Genomic DNA, 19,734 nt, shown 5'->3' with positions numbered 1-19,734 from the left:
AAACATCAAGTCATCAAAGCACTTCTGTCCTTCTGTTGTACCTTTCACAATCTCAGAACATTTTACAGCCAGTGAAGTATTCTTAAAGAGTAGCCACTGTTGTAATGTCGGAAACGCAGTGGCCGTTTTGTGCGTAGCAAGATCCCCCAAACAGCAATGTGATAATGACCAGATAACATTTCACAGATGTTGGATGATGGTGTCAGACAGTACACCATGCTCTTTTTTTTCAAATAATGGCGTGGAATCACAGACATTGGCCTGAGAGGTAAGATAGAGGCTTTAATCTTATCAAAAGGCAGCACTGGGTACCAGCATGGAACATGTGCCCGACTCATAGAAGTGGCATTGGACCCATGAGTTTCTGACTAAGAGTACCAGCCCTAAGCCATAGATGATGCTTCGAAAGAGCCAAAGACTAGCCTGCAAAGAGATGAAGGAGACCTGCTATTTTTGGAGAGTGAGAATGGTAAGTGATATTGAGAGTCCGGGAACTCCATACCTAGCACTTGATGGCAACAATTCCACAAAGAGGTTGCCACCATGAAGGGTAACTAGAGATGGAGAATAATACTGACTTGGCTAGTGACACTCCTATCCCCAGAATGACATTTGCAAAAGTCAGTAACAACACCTGTGATGATGAAATCCAAAATGCTGTACAATATTTTGCAGAATGTTGGAAAAATTTGAGATGGGGAAAAAGGACTGATAGGGTTTTTGAATTTTCCAGGTGCTGTGGATATCATGGGTCCTAAGCCTCCCTTGTCTTCGAATGCCTGCCAGAACAACTCTCAACAAGCAGCTTCCTAATTGGCTAAGTTCAGACTCACTGTTCAACATAAGTAACGTGTGTATGTCTGCGATAGTGTAGTCATTTCAATAGCAACTGCAGTTAATAAACTTCAAGACATATGTCTGAACAAGAATCTGAGTCTCTGATGTATGCTATGTGGATTAACACACAGAAAACCATTAAGCATATCAGATTACGACTACTGCATCCAAAGCTCACACACCAACCACTCCTGGAGAGAGCAGTACTATATTTTACTTGAAAGTGCAGAAAAATGGCTGAGCTTGCTTCATTATTAGCACTCTCATATGTAATATATATCCCCTCTGTCTCGAAAGTTCTTTAGCCCTATCACTCTTGATGCCATTCACTTCAGTTTCAATATAAAGCATTCAGTCACCAATTTATCCTCATCTTGTCACTAACTGAAAGTGACACATGCTTATTTTTGGTCAACAATTTAACAAACAGGTGTACATGGCAAATAAACTAAAAGTGTGGTGTACACCATGTGTTACTCTCAGTAACGGGGCATCAAGTCACGCCTAGCTGTTATTTTCGTGCAAATGTCCCACTTCCAGCAGGGGTGAGATAGACCTTGAAATTGCACCTACCCCTCAGCCCTCCTGAGTTTTGGCAAGCCCCACCCTGGGGCAACCAGGACAAATCCTTACCTAATATCATCCAGCAGAGATGTCTAGGCAACAGTTGGGATTGTCAGGGCTACTGCAGTCAATGTAATACCACCAAAAGTTGTTGTGCTATGAGAAGCTAACTCACCAGAAACCTATGATAATACCTGGTCTTTGTAGTTCTACTTTATGTTAAATTCAAGGAAATCAATAACCACTTCTGAGAACCAGGTGGATTGTTTTGACTTATTTGCATGGTCAGAGTCAGAGGCTGAGAGGAGAACTCCAAACAGCAACAACTACTTACATTCATAGAGCACCTTTCAAAGTCATTGAGCAGTAGTTGGATTATCAGGAGTAACTGAAGGCATTGAAGATGCTTTTGAAGTTGGTCAGAGAGCAAGCAAGACAGATTGAGTTTAGGGGGAGAGTTCAGAGTTAAATGCCACTTTAACTTTACCCTCTATTGAAGGATGTGAGTGAAGGGAATAGAGAGTTGGAAGAGCTGACAGCATGTGAAAATTGCCAAAATATAATGGCATGACACCGTGCAATGGATTATAAACAAGGAAGAGGATGAGAATGTTGACTTTGATGTACTGAAGGCTGGATGATGAAGGAGGATACAATGGGAGGGTGGTAGTTATATGATTGCTGGCAGGACAAAGGCATTTCACATTTTTTGGAATAGAAAGGTTGTGAAAAGCTCCTTGAGCATATCATTGGAGTTGATACTGAAGGTGATGAATGTGTGGATGAGAGTGTTTAAGGTCTATAAGAGTTTGAGCTCAAATAGAGAGTGTGTAGTGCTGAAAATAGATCGGCTTGCTGTTGGGAATGGGGTTTTGAGTTTATTTTTGGCTCAGGCTAAAACATGACACTATTAGGTTAAACCTAAACAGACAGTGAGGGAGGGGAATGAATAATGTGGCCTCAGGTGTGAAACTATTGGCAGGGGCAAAATAAGATGACTTTGGTTTTTATAATATTAAATCGGCAAAGTTTCTGGGTCACCTGAAATCAGACAAGAGGCGAAACAGATTAACTGCAGTTATGGCCTCAAGGATGGGAACAAATAAGTGGCGTTGGTTCTTAATATTGTGCACGTGGAAACTGATCCATTCTCATAGTTGTTGCTGAAGGGAGACTTTTAGACGTGAAGTAGAAGTAGTGGGAGAGTGTGGAAGTTGAGGAGGGAAGTTATTAAGAAATGTAGCTGAGAGCACTTATAAAAGGACTGTGAAGATGTGGGATGAGAAGCTGTCACAGCAGCTGAGATATCTGGATTAGAATATGTAAGAATGGGACTATGCAGGGCAGTGCCTTGGAAGAGGATTATGGAGCATGAGACTCTAGAACCTAGAGTAGTGTTGATAAAATGAGAAGGGTAACAATGGAAAAAAATGCATTTAAGGGTTAGAAGTGAGAAAAAGACATTCATGCAGGTGTGATATTTTCCCTATACATTTTACAGGAATGTGGGTGGTGTCGGAATAACCTTTCTAGATAAAGGAGCATTTATTCCCAACTATCTACAATTCTAAGGATTAGAAAGGAAGATTCACATCTGTCACGACTTCGGTACATCCCAAAACAGTTGACGACCAATGACAAGCTTTTGAAATGCAGCAACTCTTGTAATGTAGGCAACTCTGGGTGAAGTATTCATATAATTAGATAGAACAGATATTTACTCAAGTACAGGTGTGCTTTAGCTTGAGTCAGCATGAGTAGGCTTCTATTTAATCTTCATCTTAAGCTTCTACAAATCAAATTTCCAAATTTGGCAGTGTAAATCTGAGTTGTTTTCTATTACTGCTTAAAAATGCTTCTGGGTTTCAGCAATATCAGTTGTGGATATTTCCTTATGAAATGCCTGTTATGAACACTCAGTATCTGATGTCAGACAATGACCATACATTTCTGCCTCACTTGGACAGGACAGATTGAAGCCCCACACAGGCTGCTTAGATCTGACTCCATCAAGGTCATCATTGTGATGGGCATCATCAGTTCCAGTCAAGCCATGAGATGGGATGCCTTGGGACAGCACAGCATTGTGATAGCCAGGTAATAGTAATGCCTCTGCCAATCACAGCCAATTCGCCATCCAATCTGCATACTCTTCTCCTATGCATACTTTGCTGTGATTGTTTGAAATTTGGTGTTCTTTCATCTGTCCTGATAAATACAAGAAAAGGTTAAGCAACATTTCCCTCTTTGCCAAAATGTACAAAATCTAATCAATCCTTACTCCCACATTTCTTATCTTCGAAGGACCTTGGATCGATTTGGAGTGGACAACACATTATGGTAGGGGCCCTGAGGATCACTATCATTTCCTGACAGAGAGTTTTTTTTTAACCCTTGCCCCTTTTGCTTCATTGTCTATTGTCAACATCACTAATAAATGATAATGGATGAATGTGTGCACTGTCTTTTTATATTAAGGACAGGCTGGATCATGTATCAAGGAAACTAAGAAGTCACAACTGATAATCTTCCGATTCTTGATTTCAAAGAAAAAAAAGTACTCATTGTACATACAAAACCCATTCTGTCATTCAATCACACCTTATATAATTTCACACCCTACTCAAGAATGCCCTCAGATTTGTAACAAATATATAATCTTTTCTCTTAGCTACTTCCAAAAAAAACCCTCAGTTTGGACCATAACCATCCTATTTTCCACCTCTTCAATATTTTGACACTTCACGTGCTCCCCATCACCACCACACATTTTTAACAAAATCCGTGAAGAATATTTCCCCTGATTGATTGTAAACTTATGCCACAATCACCATGACCCAACCTTGTGGCATCACCTGCCAAATTCACGCCCAGTTTTGGGCTTGTGGCTCACTGTGCACTGCTGATGTTCTTGGCTACTTACAGATTGTCAGGGGAATGGCTGGGGGAGGGAAGGCTTGTCTTTTTTTTCTTTCCTGTTGATGTCATCATCTTCCAAAATATAAAGACAACCCTTTGGAACTTGGTTCAGGGAAACAGGACAACTCTGTGCAGAAATCCTTGCCTTGACAAGATCCACATGCAACACACCACACATTGATGAAGTAAGCTGGGTAAGATATTTGGTCTTGAAATAGATACAAGCCTTGCTTGGAAAAACTCACCTGTTTGTAATGCTGTTTTCATCTTATATTATTGACAAGCTTGATGTGGACAGTTAGACAAGCTAAACAGATCTTTACCCTTACTAAATGTGGTATTTATTTTTGGTTTGTCTCAACAGGTTTTTTTTTGCCTTTGATTGGTGCCTCAGTTTCAAATAGGTTAATGTTTCTGTTAAACCTGCATTGGAATTTGATTTAAGTATATTATGCATCCGTATGACAACATTGTCAATGGTGAATTCTCGACTTGCATCTCTCATGTGACCTCAAACCACTTTGTGTGACTTGTAATTCACGTTAAACAGTACTTTAAATTTCAGTTTCTTAATATTGTAGCTGCTTAAAACAAGATCAGTTGATTACCTAAGGTTGTTTCACAAGATGATTCCTCATTTTCTCAAGCTTATCCTGTTTTGCCTCTTTCTCTAGTGAAATGTTGAGGTGGAGAGCTGAGCCTTTATTCCATTTGCAATATAAAATTATAAAATCCTAAGCTTTGTGCATTGCAATGAAAAAAAAATGGATAAAGTACAAATTGGTGAGCTGAGGGAGAAAACTGACTGAGAGTAACAAGTCCACATCAGCCATGGGAAAATGTAGTTGGAGGGAAATTGAGGAACCAACGTATTTGTTTATAATGTACATCTTGTAAACCAAACTGGGTCGACATGGAAAAGCAAGGCTAACGTTAAGTTTTAAGAGGGTGGAATGGAACAAAGTATTTACAGGTTGTTCATTATTGAGAAGCCATCATTTTTTTGTCATTGAAGGTTGCTTCACACAAACAAGCTGTAACTAAGGATTCTTGCCTATTGCTATCACTGCTCAGAAGTTAAGGCACATGCAAACCACTAAGTTCCAAGTGACTGGGGGAGAGGCATTCCCTGTGCATTAAAGTTTTCAGATGCATGCCATCAGTTGAGTTTATCTCCTGCATTGTAGTCAGATATAAGTAAAGTAGCTGTCTTGCCAAAAAGGTCATTTTCAACATAGCCAATGCCACCATGTTCTGATGGTTAGATATATTTCTGCTCATCTGGGAAGATAAACCTAGAGGTTTGAGTCACGCCTTTCAAGAATGGATGTAGAATATACCCTTTACATGTGAGCAGAGACAGAAGTTTGGAACTCTTTCTTCATAATTGGACGTTCATGTTAGTCAATAGCTCATTTCCAATTTATAATTGATCAACTTTTGTTAACTGTGGGTATTAAAGGATATTGGGACATTCCCACATACAGAATTTGTTCACAGTTTAACCATCATCTCATTTAATGATGAAAAGGGCTCAAGGAGCTAAGAACCACCCTCCACTCTTGAGTTCCAGTATTTCTGCAGCCATAGAACCCCTCCAGAAGCACTTTCTCAGAAAGGCCGCTATCTCTTCCAGAAGAAAGTCTCCCTGCTTATTTGAGTTTCCGCTAAAATACAGTCAATTGTAAAAACCAGACTGCAGTAGGAACAGGCAGAGACATGCAGGTGTGGCATGCCTGCACTGCAAGGGGAGGCTGAAACTAGGCTATCATGAGAAGCTAGAGCATACATCCCAAAACTGAAATGTGTGTTTATAAGGTGGGAAGGATGAATGTTTGGAGCTGGGAGAAGTAAGAAAATTTGAATAATTATCAATTAGCAACACATAACAGGAATCCTACATGCTGACAGTCCTGTTAAGCCAGCAGAAAATTGATGAAGTAGAAATGCAGAACAATGTTCTTGCTACCAGACTTAATTGGTGCCAGGAGCAGAATACATAACACAGTAGCAACAACATTCATTCATTGCCATTGGTTCAAGGCAGGGGGAGGGGGAGTGCGCAAGGTGAGATGGTGTCTGCACATTGTTAATTGTGTAAGACAGTTTCCCTTTCCCATGAGGTTTCTGACTGCTTTCTAAAGAGTTAATGATTTTCTCTGTCCTCAACACGCTGCCCCTGACACTCACATCTGCTGCTCCAATTCTCTCACCAAGCGGATTCGTAACCATCCCCATACCTGCGCTGAAAAGTGTTTCATAATGAGTTGAAACTGACACTAATTTCATGCAGCAGACCCCAGGTTTGTAACTTTGTTTTTTTTGAATAACATTTTGCAGATTAAGTTTTGGAGTTACACAAAGCCAAGGGCTGGCAGACAGTCAGCACCCAGACGGGTACTCAGCAAATAGGGCGAGTTTGGAATGTGTCTGCCAGACTTTTTTATATAATCTAATTATTATTATTAAGGAATACAAGAATTGCACCTGTATTAAATATGTGCTTCTGTGTGATTTTTTTTGTTTTCCCTTATATGTAACAGTTTTAATTCTGCTTAGAAAAGCAAAACAGTAATTTGGGTTGGGAAAGTTTTGCATTTAAGGACTGAACATGTTTAGGTTTCTGCAAAGGTTACTTACAGTAAGAGTCAATTAATGAACTAACATTAGGTGTGAATAAGCTGGATTGGTGTGCTTTGCTGTCTCTGCAGTCTAATCAAACCATCTTTTATTTAGATCACATATAAAAATGAAAGGTGCTGCTCTTTTAATGTGAGACCTTTTTTGATATCTGTTCGTTTCAAACTGAATAAAACCCCTTTAACAGCTCTGAGTTATCTGTGTGTATGTACATAATCTGTGAGACTTTGCATTTGTGTGTTTCCATGTGCATATAATAGACATTCAGTTTATTCAACGGCTTAGTTCTCAGGATAGGTTGAAAATTGTTGCACTTTTACTGATGTTTTGATTGCACCTATGCTCCAGGAAAAGCAACGCCTGAAACATATACCGTGGAGAACTGAGTGGATCGGGTATATTACTTACATGAGGGCATAATTTCCTCATGCATCTGACAGTGAGCAAAAAAGTGCTTCCTCTTTAGTTGATGAAGGTCCAGTGATATCTCAGCTCTGTTACATTGTCACTTTGTTGTCTTAATCCATCTGTTAACTTTGTCCTAATCAACTAATAATAAAGAGTTAAGTACATTAGTTTGGAATATTTGCTACTTTACGTATAAGACTGAAGGCACAATCTACATGCATCATTTATTATTCCCATTGTTGTGAACGAGCTATTGAGTTTTAAGCTTGAACTGAATTAACCTTAATTCTCAGTTTTGTTCTATTTTTAAAGAAGAGCCCTCTGGTCTTTTTGAGAATTCTTTTAAAGCTATGTGCTCTGCTTACCAACTCTCCCAACAGTGGAAAGAGTGGAGTAAGACATCACAGTAAGTTTCTTAAAGTGCCTAGGATGTCCATCAAGCACTTTCTGTCTGGGGCTTCACAATACACTGGTGATACATGTCCCATGGTGACAAGCTCAAATGGCCTGTGATTGCTTCCATGGCAATAGAGCTTTTGCTGCTGGCCAAGCAGCATCTCAGGAGCACAAAAGCTGACGTTTCGGGCCTAGACCCTTCATCAGAGCTGATGAAGGGTCTAGGCCCGAAACATCAGCTTTTGTGCTCCTGAGATGCTGCTTGGCCTGCTGTGTTCATCCAGCCTCACATTTTGTTGTCTTGGATTCTCCAGCATCTGCAGTTCCCATTGTCTCTGAGCTTTTGCTGCTGTCCAGTTCTTTCCATGTTTGCAAGGGACCTAATATTCTACAGAGGCCCTGTCTTCTAAGCCTGTACATGCCCACATTACAGTTTAACAATAAATTGTTTGAACACTTTAGTCTGGTGCCTGGACTATACTGTGCCCAATATGGATTCTCTCAGAGTGGTTTCTTCCATCCTCTGCCATCAATAATTGATGACAGAAAGAAAATAAGGTTGGAGAAATTACAGATTCCTTCAAGGATGACAGAGAAAATGTTAACGATCATGAATTATAGAGTACAATTCTAAAAATGGTGCAGGAAGAGAGAGACCCATGGGTGTGCATCTGCAAATATCTGAGTGTGAATGTACAAGTGACAGGAGCAGATTAAAAAATTGCAAGATCCATGGCTTCATAAATAGAATACAAAAGTGCGGAAGTTTGCTTTTTTTGAATAAATAACTGGCTAAGCCTCAGTGGGAGTATCATGGCTAATTCTGGGCATCGAACTTTAGGAAGCATATTAAGTCCTTAGAGATAGATGTAGAAAAGCTTTACAAGAATGGCAGCAGGAATAAGTGACTTCAATTACATGGCACGAGTACAGATACTGAGATTATTCTCCATAGTGCAGAGTAGTTTAAGAAAAGATTTAAATGAATACACAGAACTACAGGAGGTTTAAATAGAGTTCATTGAGGTAAATTAATTCAAATTGCAAAAGCTTCAATAAGCATAGAACATGGATTTAAAGTAATTGACAGTAGAAACAGGTGTGATGAGAATTTTATTTACACAGCACATGCTTATGGATTTATAATGCACTGCCTGAATAGGTGGACGAAGCTGATTCATTCACAATTTTCCAATATGTGGAGGTGGCGGTGTTGGACTGGGGTGGACAAAGTCAGAAATCACACGACACCAGGTTACAACCCAACAGGTTTATTTGAAATCTCAAGCTTTCGGAGTGCTACTCCTTCATCAGGTGAAAATCTGACAAAGGAACAGCACTCTGAAAACTTGTGATTTCTGATAAATCTGTTGGGCTATAACCTGGTGCCGTTTGATTTCAAACTTTCCAATAGGGGTTGGATATATAATGTAAGCTGAAACATCTGCAAGAGTGAAGAGTGGGACTAATTGTGTAACTATTTTAAAGAGACTTTGAAGGCTAAATAGCCCTGGCAGACTCCTCTGCTTTTTACAACCTAATGAAACCTGCAAGGTTTTTGGGAGTGTTCAGAAGTGCACATTGAGTCTTACAGAGCTCACTAGACCCATTTTGTATGCCATCTACCATCCAGGTAGTCAAATGATGCAATGATGGTAGAAATGTTGATTAACCATGATAATCAATGTCTATCAATTAGTCCTAGTAAAAAAACTTTAGCGATGGAAAGCTTTGGAAGCAATAGGTCAAAAATCACCACCGCCAATTGTGCCTACTAATGTAAAACTCCTCAATGTTTTATGGACAAATTTCGTTTTGGTTATTTCAAATAGATAATAGTTTCTTCAGCTGAGATCATATATTATGGACACATTGTTCAAGTTCCAGGATGTCTAGCATCATCACTGACAGTCGGACACCTGTAATTAATCCAAAATTATTAAATTTCACAAATAAACCTTTGGAAGTTTTGAGATGGCAGATACGTGAAATCTAATCTCATGAGACTGAGGAAAAAAAACTGAAGTATCTTAAATGACCAAATATCGGATCTAGATGTGCTCAAGAAGTGAATTGTTCATGTCATATTAAGGAAGCCTGATAATGAGTGTAATAATCTTTTTAAGAGAAAGGATACACCACACAGAATTAATATCTTGTTTAAACACAAACTCTGAAATTACATTTCAGGATCAATTATTTTGTTTCAGTCAAAAACTGAAAAAGTTTTGGGTTTTACAATATGGATAGTGGTGCTGTGTTACTTTAATACATTCATTTTAATATTTGGTTTAGTCTATTCACAAATAGTTTAGGTGGAGTTTACAGTTGATGTAATCCAGCATGTTTCAGTGGGACTGGAAACATATGACACACTGTGGAGCTGGAGGAACACGGCAGGCCAGGCAGCATTACAGGAGCAGGAGCCTTCTTCCCAACCTGAAATGTCAACTTCCTTGCTCCTCTGATGCTGCCTGGCCTGCTGTATTCCTCCAGACGCACACTGTGTTGTCTCTGATTCCAGTATCAGGAGTTCTTACTATCTCTGGAAACATACAACATTGCATTGGGTACAACCAACTAGCTAAAAGATGAATATAGCTGAATTTTCATTTATCTGAATTGTGCTTAATTTTTAATATTTCAATATATTAAAAACAAAAAAATCCTCTGAATTTATCCAGTTTATTGTTCGACTTTCCTCCCTGCTTAACCTCCTCCCAGTTTTCTAAGATAAAAGTAAAACTGGAAAAATACCTGAAACTAAACCTTTGAAAACTGACTTTAAAAGTCTCTTACTTATACGTACAATGAATTGAAATTGTAGACTGGATTGTCTTCATTGACACTGCTCCCTTCCTATCTCTGTCCCTATAGCCTAATAAAATCTACCTCCAATTTTGGCCTCCTTTACATCCAAATATTACTCCAAACATAGGCAGCTGTACCTTCAGGCCCCATGATCTAGAATTCCCTCCTTAACCCTTTCTAGCTCTACAGCTCACTCCTTTCATTTAAGAGCTTTTGGTCACATATTGGTAACTCTCTATGTAACTGAATGTCAAATTTGGTTTGATAATCATTCCTGTGAAGTGCCGTCTGATATTTTTGCCATTTTAAAGACTGCGTATATATGTAAGGTTCTGTCTTGCAACTCTAATAATTAAATCTGCTGAAAAGAAAAGGTCAGGTTTCTTTTTGAACCTTTTTAAGCTTTCTTCTTGCACAGTCCATGCTAGAAATCTGTTCCACATATTTACCACCAATTTAGTAATACAGTTCGCCTTGTGTTTCCTATTCTTTTGTTGCTGTTCATGAGTTATAAATGCCAGACTAGAGATGATATTGCTTTATGCAGTTGATGTCAATTTTTGTTAGATTGTTCTCCTGTGAAATGCTTTGGGTTGTTATAGCTCCTCTAAAGACACCATTTAAAGCATATTGTTATTACCATAGACAAATAGAGCTCAGTTGTGACACCACAATGCCCAGGTAACACACAGTTTAGGTCTTATACATGATATTGTGTGGAAACAGTGATGACTCTGACCCAGCATGGTTTAATGTTACAAGGAATGAAGGATGAAAATTGGATGTTTTGACAAAAACAAACAGGGCTAGGAGAAAATACATAAATATATATCAGCAATAAGAATCATGCATTGAGAAAGTGAAGGGGAGATATAAAAGAGATGTTCAATATTATTTAAAGTTTAGATAGAGTGACAACATAAATTGCTGGAAAAGCTCAGTAGTTCTAGCAGGACTGGGGAGAGAATTCGGAGTTAACATTTTGCGTTGAGTGGCCCTTCCTCAGAACACTGTTTGACGCAAAACATTAACTCTGATTTCTCTCCACAGATGCTGACAGACCTGCTGAGCTTTTCCAGCAATTTCTGTTTTTGTTTCTGATTTACAACAACTGCAGGTCTTTCAGTTTTTTTTATAGATGCAGCGAAACTTTTTTTTACAAGCAGGAGGTTTGCTAACCAGAGGGTGCTGTACAGGTTTAGAGCAATTGTTTAAGGAAGTTGGGCAGGTTTTTTTTCTAATAATGCAGTGAATTGACATGATCAGGAACGTGCTGCCTGAAAAGCCGATGAAAGCAGAGTTAAAAACAGAATTGGTTCAACAGTTGGAAAAGAAAATATATTATAGGCAACAATGAAAGTGCAGAAGGATGGGATGAATTGGATAGCTATTTCAGTGAGCCAACATTGGCCTGATGGATCAAACGGCCTTCTTACCTGTGGTATGACATAATGTTGCAAACCATAAAGCATTTTTGGGGTTTTTAGCAGCTACCGCAATTATGCAGCAGGTTCGATTAGTTTTTGTGTGTGGAGCTGTAGGATACTGCAGAGAAGGATCAGTCGCTGACTCTATATGACTTGTACACAGGCAATCTGAGAATGTAGCTGGAGGCTGGGGGTGGTAGGAGTTTTCTTATTGATGTAGAATTGGAGCATGACATATGAATCATGTGTGGTGTGGGTTTATTTGTTCGGATTTTTGTGCGGCTGATGTGATGTCTGCATTAAATCAGGGTGCCATCCACCACTCACAGCCTTAAGCAGCTCTTATATTCATAAAGGAGTAAACAGTTACTTTGAACAGAAGAGGAATAGGTTGACCCTTGCACACCAATTGTCATGTCAGAGTGAAACATTTTAGTGTTGCACTAATGCTGTGGTTCCATTGTAAATAATCTCGACCCTCTCCACGTAGCCAGGAGCAAGTGAAAAACTCCCTAGCTGGAATATAGACTGTGTCTGTGCCTGTAATACGCAGCCAGGTTATGAAAACAAACCTGTGGACTAAGACATCACAAACATTTTAGGCAAGAGTTACATCTGTCACACAATAAATCCAAACCTCCTTTATCTTTCAGAGCAGTCACTTGTCTCTCTGCCTGACCACATCTCACCAGAAAAATAGTCCCACACCCAAGTCACTAAGCTCCATCCATGAGTTTCCGACAACTGCAATCTCCAGTAAAGCTCAAATTATAAGGAGATCTTCAGCTATAAATGGCCATTTTTCTGCAATTTTATTGTAATTTTTAAAAAAAATTAAAAATTAATCCCCAATAAGATGCTGAACTATATTTTTGGTTCATTGAATGGATTTTATGATGTCAGTATAAGTCGAGTTAAAAATTGATAAGCTCTCCGATTGCAGGTTCTCACACATGCTGTGCCTTATATGTACAAATGATGGTTCAATTTTTAATTTCATACTTAAGGAATATATATAGTGTCATCTCAGAACTTTTTTAAGGCCTGCATTGTAAATGCTGATTTACTCCTAATTGCACAGATATTTTATGTTCAAACATATTCTAATGATATTTGGAGGCAACATGAACAAAATACTGACTGAATGGTCACAGGTCTGGATACTTTTGAAAACCAAACTTTCCATTTGTGCCCAAATCGAAGCCCATTTGTAATGTATATGTGCGTGGTGCTCTGGGTCACTGTGGATTGTGTATACAACTAACAATCAGTCATAAAAGTTTGTGTCAGTTGTGCATAAGGACACATTGTGTGTAGCAGGATATGGTATGCATGAGATTGTATCTATATGAGAGAGAAGGAGAGAGATAGTGTGTGTATCTGACTCTACGTTTGTAGCGTACAGTATTTCTAAGGGGTATGTGTGAGCTGTAGGATATGTGCAAGCATACAGGCATGTGTATGAGTGTGTATCAGTGTGTGTGTAAAGGTGTGAATGAATGTGTATGTAGGTGTAAGAATGTGTATGGACATCTGTGTGAGTGTGTGGGCATGTACATGAGTGTGTGTAGGATTTATGTGTGCATGTAGGCATGTATGAGTGTATGGGTGTGTATGAATGTGTATGTTAGTGTGTATTGGCGTAGAAGTGTAGCAGGGTATAATACTGTGCAGAGAGTTTGTTAGTCTGTATATATGTGTATGTGAGGGAGATGTGTGAATGTGTGTGGGTCAGTGGGTGAGGGGTTATTGTATGAATGTGCAGGGATTATGAATGGATGGTGGGTGTGAGCATGCAGGGGTGAGAGTATGAGCATGCAGGGCATATAAGTGTGTAAAGGTATGAACGTGTAGAGAGTATGAGCGTGTAGGGTATGAATTTTTAAGGGTATGGGTGTGTAATGGTATGAGCATATAGGGAGTATGATGGGTGTGTAATGGTATGAGCATGTAGGGAGTATGAACGTATAAGGGTATGAGTGTGTAGGAAGTATGAGTCTGCAGGGGATATGAACCTGTGTAGGATGTATGTGTATGTAGAGGGAACATATGTGTAAGGAGTAAGAATGTGTTGGAGTATGAATGTTGGCATATGAGTATGTTGGGGTGAATGTGTGTTGGGTTGAGAGTGTGTCAGGATATGAGTGTGTCAAAGTATGAATGTGTCAGGGTGAATGTGTGTTGGGGTGAGACTGTGTCGGCATATGAGTATGTTGGGGAATGAGTATGTCAGGGTGTGACTGTGTCAGGGTATGAGTGTGTATGCTTTTATTGGGTCTGCATCTGAGAGTATATGGAGACTTGGGATGGAGGGGAGGGGTAACTGTAAGTTAGGGGTGTATGTTAGGGATATCTTTGTAGAGAGAAGGAGAGAGGGTGTGTGTGTATCTGGGCGTGTGTCTGCCCATACGTGTGTTGGGATGTTGGTGGGTATATATCTGATTGTGTGTGTATGGGGTGTTTATGTGTCTCTTACTGTGTGTGTATGTGTGGGGTGTTTGTGTGTGTCTGACTGTGTGCGTGTCTGACAGTGTGTATATGTGTGGGGGCATTAGCATGTATGTATATATCTGACTGTGTGTATGTGTGTTTGACTGTGTGTGTGTGTATATCCAACTGTATGTATGTATAAAAACAAAGTTGCTGGAAAAGCTCAGCAGGTCTGGCAGCATCTGTGAGGAAAAAATGAGTTATTATTTCAGGTCTGATGACCCTTGCTCAGAACTGTTCTGATTTTTCTTCATTGATGCTGCCAGGCCTGCTGAGTTTTTTCAGCAACTTCTTTTTTTGCTCCTGATTTACATCGCCCACAGTTTTTTTGTGTGTATATCTAACTGGATGTGTGCATATCTGACTGTGTATCTGACCGTGTGTGTCCAACTGTGTGTGTATATCTGACACTATATGTGTATCTGAATGTGTGTATATCCATGTGCGTATCTGATTCTGACTGTGTTTATATCTGACTCTCTGTGTATGTATCTGACTGTATATGTGTACATCTGACTGTGGATGTGTGTGTGTCTGACTGCATGTGTGTGTGACTGTATGTATCTGACTGTGTGTATGTGTTTAGGGGTGTTGGTGTGTGCATTTCTGACTGTGAGTGTGTGTGTGTATGTGTGGGATGTAAGTATGTGTATATCTGACTGTGGATGTGTGTGTATCTGACTGTGGATGTGTATGTATCTGACTGTGGATGTGTGTGTATCTGACTTTGTGTATGTATGTGGGGGTTTTGGTGTGTGTATATCTGACCATTGGTGGGTGTGTGCGTGTCTGTGTGTGTATGTGTGGGGTGTTTGTGTGTGTCTGACTGTGTGCATGTCCTACATTGTGTATATGTGTGGGGGCGTTAGCATGTATGTATATATCTGACTGTGGGTGCGTGTGTATGTCTGACTGTGTGTATGTGGGTGGGGGTGTGTCTGCCCGTATGTGTGTTGGGATGTTGGTGGGTATATATCTGATTGTGTGCGTGTGGGGTGTTTATGTGTCTCTGACTGTGTGTATATGTGTGGGTATGTTAGGGTATGTGTGAATATCTGACAGTGGGGGCGTTAACGTGTGTAATATTTGACTGTTGGAGTGTGTGTCTGTGACTGTTTGTATATGTGTGGATGTGTTAGGGTGTGTGAATATCTGACAGTGGGGATGGGTGTATATGTGTGGGGTGTTGGTGTGCGTACATATGACTGTGGGAGTGTGTGTCTGACTGTGTGTATATGTGTGGGTGAATATCTGACTGTGTGTGTGTGTGTGTGTGTGTGTAGGATGTTAGTGTGTGTATGTATTTGACTGTAGGAGTGTATGTCTGACTGTGTGTATATGTGTGGGTGAATATCTGACTGTGTGTGTGTAGGACGTTGGTGTATGTATCTGACTGTAGGAGTGTCTCTGTATGTTTGTTTGTGTGTATATGTGTGTTGGGGATGGCGGGGGGTTGGTGACTGCCTGACCGAGGGTGTGCAGGCTGCTGCCGGAGGTGTTTCTGAGGCTGAGAGCTCCCAGTGAGCCCCGGGCACTTGGCTACCTGCAGGAATGGAGCAGCCTGCCCAGTGGGGGCCGGAGTCCGAGCTTCCCAAGGGCTGGTCACTGAGTGCTGTGTCAGTACATGCGCAGTCTGCAGCGCTTGGGATGCGATGGGATCGTGCGGGATCAGGTAGCGCTGGACACGGATAAACAAAAACCTCGTTCGGGCTGGACCAGGAGTGCGGGCTGGGGGCTGACACTCAGCAGCGGCAGCGGGAGGGAGGGGAGGGGAGGCAGAGACAGGGCTGGGTGGGAGGGGGTGAAATTGGAGAGCCGTGGCTTTGAGCTTATCACCGGGACCATGCGGGGAATCACATTGTGGAACAGTGTCATCTCCAAAGGGAGCAGCTAGATTGGGAACAGGCAGCTTCTCACCTTCGTCTCTGTCGTCTCCACCGAACTCCTGGGGGAATCTTTACCGGCTTCCGAGGATGAACAGGTACAAGCACTTCCCAAGTTTTGCTGTGGGCTCAGTTCCCGGAGAGAGAGCCGTGGCTGTAGTATGTTCCCAGAGCACTGGGAAATGAGGAATATTTCACTGCCGCCGCCGCCACTCCTCGCCTGAAGAAGTGGTGGGGAGGAGGAGGAGGAAAGCCTGGAAGCAGGTGAGCAAAAGACTAGAACAAAAATCTGATCGAATAAACCCAGTCGTAACTTGAAGTGGATCAATGCTGGAAGCTGAGCGCGGAGTAGCGAGCCAGCACTCCGGTGCCTTATTTTTGCGCACTTTAAATTAGCGAGAGGGAACCTGTGCTTTGCAATTGAGTTTTGGCCGAGCAAAACAAAAAAAAAATGAGGCAAGTTGTCAATAAAGGACGATTGCAAATGTGTACGAATTGAGGGGAATTCGTTAGCCAACGCTAGACCTGGATTGAAGCAGAGATAGCGGGCCAGTGTAAAACACACCGTTAACTGTGGAACAGTTTCGCCCCATGCTCGGTATTAGAGAGAAGCTGATTCCGAGACGCAGTCCCGCTATCCGATCCAAGGCTCAGCTGTCCAGTCCCCTGTATGTTTAGATGAGATTTGTATACCTAGTGTGAATTGAGGGTTCGTTCCTCCCGAGCTGCTTTTTATGAAGTGCCTTCATTAAATACAAGGCACTGTCGCAACATTTTATTCAAAATCAAACTGTGCCAAAAGTTAGTGGCAAATAACTTTCAAAATAATTCCGATTTATTTTGGAACCTGGCATCAGTCGCCCTTTGCCTTCTTTCCATTAAATTGCCACAAAGCGTCCTCATCAACTCAGGATCAATAACCTTCGTCAGTACATTTATTGGACACACTGTAAAGTAAATCATCTCCATTACCAGAAGCCAGACATACTGTAGCAAATCTGTCAGGGGAGATCTTTAACTTAGTGAAGGAGAGCATGCACCTGCATGCTTCTGTATCTGTATCTATTTGTCTGCATCTTATATCTGTATCAATATCAATCTGACCCACTGGATCTGCCTGTCTGTCTAAATGAAGCACAGTTGGGAGGATGCTATTTCAATTTATTATAAGGCATTCAGTAGCAAACCTCTTGACTTTGGAGTTAAAATATCTTCAATCCTAATTGTGGAATGGGGGTTCTAAGTTGTGCTTTTATCTGCAGGCTGTTTTCTATGAATTTTCATTTGTGTATTAATCATTGCTTCACCTGGAGTATTGCCTTTCCCAGTGTTTGCCTATCTACATAAATAATTGTGAGATAATCCCATACAAGGCTCATTTAGCAACATTTGTTGAAAGGAATGGTCCATTGAGGAGACACTAGTATTTTGAAACAGTTGAATTGTACTTGGATTTGCAGCATCCCAGGTGATTAGCTCTGCTATCTGGGATTTTATCTCCTCCTGTTCCCGCCTCTCCTACACCTCTACTTCAGTCTGAAGGGAACCTGTTGATCCTCAGACCCAATGGCAACTTTTTTCACTCAAGCATTGATCACATGGTGCAAACATAGACGACAAGAAGATCCAAAGAGAGAAGAGCTCAGTGGTGAAAAGGTTGGAGGATGGGGACAGGGGCAAGATTCTGGCTGGGAAGGGGTAAAAATCAGGTAGTAGAGACATTAGAGAAAGAGTGTGAAATAATGCAGGTGGAAAGATAGAAAGAGTTCACAAAGAACTAGAAGGATACAAAGTGGGGTAGGTGTTGGCAATGTTGCAGAAATATGACAAGCAGGGAAAAAAATCATTGGAACAGGATGAGCAATTTTTAAAAGTACAAAGAGTACAGGGGCAAAAAGAAAAAAGCATTAATACAGAAGATGTGGTCCATCCAATTAAAAACAGAAAGGATGGGAAACAGTCCCAAGTATGAAAAGAGATTAAAGCTCCTGGTCATTCTTCACGCAGATAGTTCCAGAAAAGGAACAGTCTCAGTAAATTAAACAAGCTAAGAAGAGACGTAACAAAAAGGGAAAGGGGTGAAGAAGTACGGTAACAGGATGGGATACAGGCTTCAGACGAAATAAATCTCAAGCCACAAAGTATTAAATTGTGAACTCATCCAGAATCTTCTGTACTCTTTTAAAGAAAGTGAAAAAGAAACACTTCAGTACATTATAGAAGGAAGAAGGAATGTTATAATGGGATATTTATAGGCATTCATCAATATGTAAAATATAGAAATAGGAAGATGCCTTGACAGAAGTGTGGCCTGTTAAATGCTTGAACTGTTCAGGACCCAGAATTATATTTTGTCAATACTATCTCTATTTACAGTTTCAAGAATTTTTTAAAATAGAAAACATACATAATTAAAACTGCGTTCTGGAAAAAAAAGCTGTTTTCTAACTTAGTTCCCTCAACAGAGAGAAAATATCTCTCACTTATATCTCACAGAAGACTTCTACAGGAAAAGGCTCTTCATTAAAATTAACATTTAAGCTGTTCTCTAAATCCAGCCCTTTTATGTTTTTTCCTACAATGTTATTCAGCCCTTGATAGATGTCATACCTGACATCCCCGGAGTATTGCATGCTGTTAGCAATAGCTTTCAGAAAAATAAAACCTAATTGCAGGGAGAATGTCTGAATAGATAAAATTGTTAGATGTCTATCATAAGTTATGTTAGTGATTCAGTTTTAAAATATTGGTGTATTATAAGCAATTAGCTACAACATTTTAATAAGCTGATGAGAGCTCTTATTTTGAATCTTAGCCCTTTGACTGACATTCAGCAGAGCCTTGGGTACAAGTTTGCCAGACTCAACTAAGACAAATGAGGGGTGAGAGGTAAATACAATGGTGGGCTGGCTTTACTGATGAACTGATTTAAAGAGTGGATTTGGACAATGTCTGCTCATTAATACACAGGACAAAGCATCCAGGCACCTGATCCAAGAGCACGGTATTAACAGAGGACACTATGTTAGTGAAGGGAAAGAAATAGAACTTAGTTTGAATATAATGTTCTTAACCAATTTGGTTGTGATACTTCAGTGAATCTTGGGATAAAAGAAGCAGGTGGGAGAGCCGGGTTGACCCAGAATCATTGTGCTGAAAGGTGGAACCAGCTCCATGGACCATGTGGTCCGCTCGTCTTCTAATTCCTCTGCTGTTCTGAGGGAATTCCTGAGTTCAGGGCTTAGACATCTGGAATCATTACTGTTAATGATGGTACAGAATTAAAATCATGGAAACATTTGAAGTCAGAATTGAAGATCTTCAGAAAGCTTTGGAGGCTTCTGGGACTGGAGGAGGTT

General features: G+C 40.4%; 1 protein-coding gene across 2 annotated transcripts in view; it reads left to right on the top strand.

Moving 5' to 3' along the window:
* The first annotated feature begins 840 nt into the window (after positions 1-840).
* The window catches only part of LOC125462601 (ATP-sensitive inward rectifier potassium channel 12), an 87,573-nt gene continuing 68,679 nt past the window's right edge, over positions 841-19,734 (top strand). The window contains exons 1-2 of one of the 2 annotated variants that reach the window (XM_048552807.2): positions 841-850; positions 3,369-3,498. The gene's annotated coding sequence lies outside the window, so the exon portion shown is untranslated. Of the gene's footprint in view, positions 851-3,368; positions 3,499-16,310; positions 16,640-19,734 lie in introns of those variants that run through there. The other variant, XM_048552806.1, reaches the window with a different exon arrangement.

The sequence above is a fragment of the Stegostoma tigrinum genome, chromosome 23 (assembly GCF_030684315.1).
Source record: "Stegostoma tigrinum isolate sSteTig4 chromosome 23, sSteTig4.hap1, whole genome shotgun sequence".
Lineage (NCBI taxonomy): Eukaryota > Metazoa > Chordata > Chondrichthyes > Orectolobiformes > Stegostomatidae > Stegostoma > Stegostoma tigrinum.
This window is presented reverse-complemented; position numbering and strand designations above follow the sequence as displayed.